This window comes from Scardinius erythrophthalmus (genome assembly GCF_964197995.2).
Source record: "Scardinius erythrophthalmus genome assembly, chromosome: 10".
Taxonomy (NCBI): domain Eukaryota; kingdom Metazoa; phylum Chordata; class Actinopteri; order Cypriniformes; family Leuciscidae; genus Scardinius; species Scardinius erythrophthalmus.
The window spans coordinates 26,911,608-26,919,119 of NC_138230.1; positions in this window are offsets into that span (position 1 = coordinate 26,911,608).

A 7,512-nucleotide genomic window follows, 5' to 3' on the forward strand; every position below is an offset into this window, starting at 1 on the left:
CTTCAACTCCCCTCACAGGGAGAATATATTTCCTCACAGAGATATTCATCACATCTAAATGCCATACTCTGCAATGAAATGGAACAGGGTGCACAAAATATGAGATGAGCCATCTCTTGAGATATCCATGGTTGTGCCCCATAATGCTATTTCCATCAGATGATCCCAAAATGAGGTAATTTCCTGTCCTAGCTCTCCTTTACTGATGGGTTCATCAAACCCTGAGCATACACTGAGTGTATCCTTTCTCAAGACATGAAACTTCCTAAATTAGAAAACCATAGCATAATTAGCCATAAGCAAAATTATGCATACAACCAGTTAACTACCAGTCAACATCAGTTCTACTCCTCTACATCCTCTCTACATTTTTTTTTCATGAAAAAGCCAATGGAAAACACCTACGATTGCCAATACCCTGTTCTAAGACATGCCACAAAATACAGTAAGTAGGCTATTGCATGACCTGCATCCTGTGGTTTCACAGTATGTGATTTTGAAAATGGTTAGGAATTTGCTCTAATTATTCATTTGTACAATGTGCACTTGCTGCTCTACACAGGCTATCTGATTCACATATTGATTTTAAAATTAATTTTAATATGCTCATTCCAACACACAATGTAAAATAGAGACTAAGGGCAAGTAGGCACAGTGGCTTCATCTCAGTAAATGTGTACAGTGCTCTCTGGTAGGGTTTTTTTTTTATGTCGCAAAGGCAGTGTGTGTGTAGGCTATCTTCCATTTATTAAACAAACTATCATTAAACCTTTAGATAGATAGATAGATAGATAGATAGATAGATAGATAGATAGATAGATAGATAGATAGATAGATAGATAGATAGATAGATAGATAGATAGATAGATAGATAGATAGATACAAAATATTCATGTTTTGCCTTGCTTACCTGACCACCCCGTACATCACTAGGATGTTTCCCAGGAGTCCCACCACGCAGATAACGGAATATAGAGCAGTGATGGAAATTGCAATGATGATTCCCGAGGGGGTCTTTACCGGGTTAGGCTCGGTGTAGTTCCTTCCGTCAGGAACGAAACCCATAACGTCGTCCGGAAAAGTAACATTAAACGGGTTAATGGAGTAAAAGTCGGGCATGTCGCCATTGGGGATGACGGACGGCTCCATCGCTTCAGTGTCGCTGTACGCTCACTGAGGGGATGGAGAGTTGCGCTTGGCGATTTGAACTTCTCGATCTCAGAGCGGGGGAAAATGTAGAACTATAATATATGCTCGGTTTGTGCAAGAATCGCCACGCGATTAATAAAAACTAAAGTCCATCAAGGATGAGAAACAGTAGCCTAAGAATGAAAGCTTCCCTCTGTTCAGCTTCCGTCTACAGGTGTGAGATGAGCTCTCTCTGAAGGGATCTGCTAGAAGGCTCAAACTTGTGCTTTTTTATGTGAGGGGAGTGAGTGAGTCGGAGGGAGAGCTTTGCTACGTCAACCTGCTATGCTGTATTCGGATTCCTGACATACTTGATTACTTATATAATAACCCCAGCAAGGCTGAATAAGCGGATAACTAGGGTGAAACTGCTCATAATAAAACGATGACAGAATAAGCCTGTTCTTCTGAGAATGTTCCCCATGACTTGTTCCAATTTCATGACTTATTAATTGACAATGTAAGTATGATGTTGCATGCTTGTAATTTTATACCGTGTAATTTATAATCGGTCATCCTCATGGGGACCAAAACATGTTTCCTATAAGATCAAAATTTACTCGTATTACGATCCTCATTTGATCCCCATATGGAATATCAGACACACACGCGCACACACACTGGGTCATGTACCTACTATGGGGACTTTCCATAGGCATAATTATTTTGTTACTGTACAAACTGTATTCTAATCCCTAACCCTAAACTTATACCCCTAAACCTACTAATCACAAAAGACTATCGGCATTTTTTAGATTTTCAAAAAAACATCACTTACCAGTAGTGTGATTTTTAAGCTGTTTTCCTCATGGAGACCAACAAATGTGCAAATAGATTTTTTTTCTTTTTTTTTTTTTCTCCTGCACAATTATTAAATCAAATCCAGCCTATATTTCGGGTAAGGAAACCCACCCAGTACTGCAACACTGTCATTGCAACATTGAAAACATAATTGTCAGGGGTCTGTTGTGTATAAACCGCATTCTCATCCTTGGGCATCATATACTGACGCTTTTGACATTTCGTCTACTTCGAACGCACATGGCACCCTTTAGCGTCAATATGAGACGCACAGAGCTTTGTTCGGTTATGGGTAGGATTAGGTCTGGTGTAGGGTTACGGTTAGACCGCTAGGAGGCGCCTTCTGACCCATTTCTATCTGCGTCTCATATTGACGCTAAAGGGTGCCATGTGCGTTCGATGTAGACGAAATGTCAAACGCGTCAATATATGAGACACCCCTCGCTGCAGCCTGTAGCACGATGACGTAGTTGGATCATGATCCAATACGTACTGGACGCGCATGCGCGGTGGTGCGTTTTGGTCTGTAGCCTACAAATAATAATAATAAAATAAAAATGAATTTAAGTTAAATATAAATGATCACTTGAGTGACAACTGCGTGATCTGACTGATGTGATCAGTTTGTATATTAAACTTAAATTCAGGTTTTTTTATTTTTATTTTTTATGTAGGCATGGCATGATGTATGTATAAAACTCCGTTGCTATAGAAACAAAGACGCTAAAATGCAATCATGCAATGAGCCCTATTGTGAAATTGATATTTTTATATTTGCTATTAGTATTATTATCCATACTGTAAAATCCTTATGATTTTATTCAACTATGTGTGGGTCTAATGAAAAATACGGGACAAATCCTGTCCATTATTGATTTGATACGGGACACATCATCTTACTTGTACGCGACGATTTCGTATTTTAAGGGACCTTACAGAGCACTGTGGAAAAATATAGCCATTAAAGAAGGAACTCTTACCAGGCAAAATATCATTAAGCACTTTTTTTCTGACAAGATTTAGTTTCTTGATGCTATTATGTTTTGCGTTTGCGAATGTGTAGCCTACTGGTATTTTAAGTTGTTTACAGACCGTAGGCTATAGGCCTACCTCTTAAAATTACAAAGACAATTACTTGACTCATTTTTGCTTTCACTCAACAGAAAATATGACCTGAATAAAATAAAATGGCTTTATTTTAAAATGTTCTGTATACACGCATTAAATTTAAAATGTTGTAAAATTAACTATTTTGCATGTATGTAGAGAGAAACTAGGAAAGCATCACATTTATCTAAATAATTACTTATTCATCAATAATTTGGCTACTTATTACTATTTATCAGTAGGCTACTACTAAACAGGTTAGAACATCATCTCACTTAAGACCAGCGCATGCGAATTATGTTCATGAACGTGACAAATGAACAAAAGACTCTTAGTAATTATTTATGTTCCCTGTAAATTATTTTTGACTGCATTATAATGATTTCTTAATTCAGAATATTATCAAGATTGCGTAGGTGGATGTGTTCGGGGAATTTGCCAGTTAAAAGTAGGCTATAACATTTAAAGCCCCTTAAATGAACGAAATGACTCAAAAAAGATTCATTCATTTTGATGAACGAGATCGAACAAGAGAGTCAGCAAAATGATCCGAACCATCCCCATTCAGTACGTATTGGATCATGATCCAACTACGTCATCGTGCTTCAGGCTGCAGCGAGGACTTCTTGCAATATATGACGCCTGGGGATGAGAACGTGCTGGTATAAACGCATGAAGACAAAGGAGAATCAATATAATGTCTTTAATGACAACACTCTCGAGATCAGACAGAATATAGCTCGACTTACACAACGTAACATAAACAAGAACAGACAGAGAATTAGGGAAAACACCGGGTATGAATACATGGAGCAAACAATAGGAACCAAAGAGACGACAGGTGAACATAATGATTAATCATACAACTCAGGGAAACAATTTCACAGGGAAATACAATGAAACAAAACATAACTCTGTAATATTTTAAAATTGTAATCAGTGAAGAATGGGAAATGTGAAGATGTTATTTTATTTTTTAATTTAGTGTGTTATTGACATTATTTCATCAACCTGAAAAAAAAAAATCCAACTGTCATTCAACCACCACAATTCATGGTTTACTGAAGCACTGTGGCTCTGTCGCAGATGAGAGATAATCCTACTGATGGTGTTCTGCACCTTTGCCAGGCTTTATTGCCAGTTTCACGCAGACATACACTTCTTGAGTGGGCCACCATCTGGAGTCCACAGAGAACCAATCCAGAATGCAATCTCTAGAGGAAAAGAGAGAATGTAGGTGAAAAAAATAAAGAGATATTGCATGAAACTGTACATCGTGCATTTCTCGAATGATTATGACAATAGTTGCAATATTCTCAGCAATGCTTCATCACTCCTTTACTCTGCATGCTCATTTTGAGGAGAGAGAAAGATTTGAATGAAAAATGGTAATAGTAATGTTTGACCTTGTGGGGACACTTATTTATTTATTTGTGGTACCCATGAGGAAAAAAGCTTATAAATTATACAGAATAAAAAAAGAATTGGAACAATAAAATACAGAATGTTTTCTATGAGGGTTGTTTTAAGGTGTAGGTTTATAGGTTTAGGGGATAGAATATACAGTTTGTACAGTATAAAAACCAGGGCCCAGTTTCCCGATAACGCTCACTCTTAGCGCTAAGAAAGCTCGAAAGATATATCTTACCGAAATTGTTTATGTTCCTAAGTGTGTTCCCCGAACCATACCTTAGGAAGCTGCTTAAGATATACCTTCTTACGTGCGACGTTACCCGGCGCTGTCCGTGGCGAAGCTGCTGAATTGGTGAATGGTGCTCTCTCGTGCAGGGGCTGTTTATGTGAGAAAGTGGTGATCTTTATAAATTAAGCACTTCAGAAATAGTTGAAATTGCAATTTATAATGATTATTGGATATTATAAAAAATAATCCAAACTATAATAGCCTATAATAGCCTAGCCTACATATTATAAAATTGTAACATAGATTGCTGCCACAATAACCTTTTCAAAAATTTACATGCCTTCTTTTCTTTCCCATTTTTGTTCGCTGAGGTGGAGCTGCGATGAAATATTGTTCTTGTAAATACTTTCCAGCATTTCAGTAATAAAAGTTTACATCTTGCGTACGGTGCTCGGCAGTGATCAAAAAGGATTTAAACCGTGAATTTTGAATCTCTTGTAAACTTAGAGATGTGGATTCAGACGGCAGTTAAATTACCACACGACCTGTTTGTCAAAAAACAGAAGGTACTAATTTGGCCAGGGATTTTTACGCGGGTTGGGTGAGAAAAACACTGATATTATGGATTCGGACAGCACTAAAATCACAGACTTACCCCTGTAAATGTTTAAAATACCAGACGAGCCCATGAGAAACAATATTAGCATCCGAATAGGACTTAACTGACAGTAGCCTATGCTTTCACTGGCCTTTAAAAGAGAGTTTTAATTAAATTAATAATATTGTATAATAATATAATTAAAAATCTAACAACAATCAGTTTAATGACAATTTTATTCTTTGCATGAAAACACTTGAATTAGCTTAATTCAATACTGTCTGGGTGTATTAAAACTTCAGAATTATATTCATATAGACCTGCAACAGTGATAAGGTAAAGCTAAGAGTGGTCCAGACCAACCTTACGAAAGTGTGACTTACAGAAGATATACTTAGCGAACGAACGTTTCGGGAATCGTGCCATAAGGTTAAGGAGCCCGATCTCATGAAAGTGCGTATCTATAGCAGGAATCATAATATCTCGTATCATTTATACGCCAAAACGAGTTTTAGCGTAAATATGGTAGGCAGTTTTCGCGTGCATATGATACGCACTTTATGGCGTGTAATATGCACGCCCTCCTCTATGGCGAAAAATCACTGCCAATAATAAACGAGCGCACAACTGATGCGGGCACGCGCGGTAAATGACATACGCGAGAGGATAACAGATCTACACGTGAAGAAACGGGAACTCGCAAGCTCATTCAAACCCTGCGCGCGCGCATGACATCATCTCTGCACGCAATACAAGCCCTCGCGCGCACGCATGATCATTCCCCAAAAGCTCGCGCTTGATCTGCTCTCACCTGCTGCTTTTGCTCGCTCGAACACTTTTATTTTTGGCAGTTGAGGGGCGGGACTTACTGTTTTAATAACCTCAAATGTCATTGGTTACTTTTCCCCTTTTCCAGAAGTCAGTTGCGATTGGACGCCTGTCCAATGACTCGTAATTCACTTGACTTGAGACATGAGACATCACTTCATTTGTTTTATTTATTGTGGTTTATAAATGTGTAATGTGATTTAATGCATTGTTAATATAGAATAGATTCTTAACAGATACTTTATTAACAGAAAGTCTTATTGCATTGTGTTGTTAAAAGATATTTAGGCTACAGACTATGACGCATTTCCATGGTTATTAGCATTGCAAATTGACCAAGTCTTTTATAAATTTTTAGGTAATATAAGTGGTTAATTATGTTTTCTATTAAATGCAAAAGGGGTTCTGGCTTCTCAAGTTAAGATACAGTACACAGCATGAATAAGCTTACAAATGCCTTTTCAGAATTTGCTAGAAAATATAGAGGAACAAAATTAAACCCAGCAAATTAGATATTAAAATATTATATAGTGATCTTAACCATCTAACTTTTTCTAAGCTAATAACCTAATAAGAGAAAGTTTGAGGCAAGTACAGTACACTGTATAAATGATTACACCCCATCTGAACATAACATGTCTTTAATAAAAAAATATGTTCTAGATAAAGAAAAAAATCTGAATTTGTTTGGGTTTCAGAGGGGTGTAATCATTTATGCTGTGTACTGTATCTTAACTTGAGAAGCCAGAATCCCTTTTACATTTAATAGAAAATATAATAAACCACTCAAAATTGACATAATAGTAATACACAGGATGATAACATAAAGCTTACACAACAACTCTTGAATATTGATATAAACAAGTAATGTATCTTTAATCCAAAGCCTTTGTTATATTTGCAACTATTTAATGGACACGTTTTACATTTCTGAGGTTCTCAGAACCAATATAAATTTGGTTGGGTAAACGTAAATAGTGGTGAATGGGAGTATAGTGGTAATGTAGTGGTGATATACAGCAAATACAGGTGAAACTCGAAAAGTTAGAACATCGTGCAAAAGTTCAAAATTAGAAACAAATTCAAAATTAGAATATTGTGAAAAGGTTTTCATAAACTGTAAGCCATAATCATCAAAATTATAACAAATAAAGGCTTGAAAAATCTCACTTTGCATGTAATGAGTCTATATAATATATTAGTTTCACCTTGTAAGTTGAATTACTGAAATAAATGAACTTTTGCACATGAACTTATTCTAATGTTTCACCTGTATGACTTTACATTCCCATTTTTCTCCAATTTATTTGAGATATTTTAATGCCAATATCACAAATCACAGTGTTAT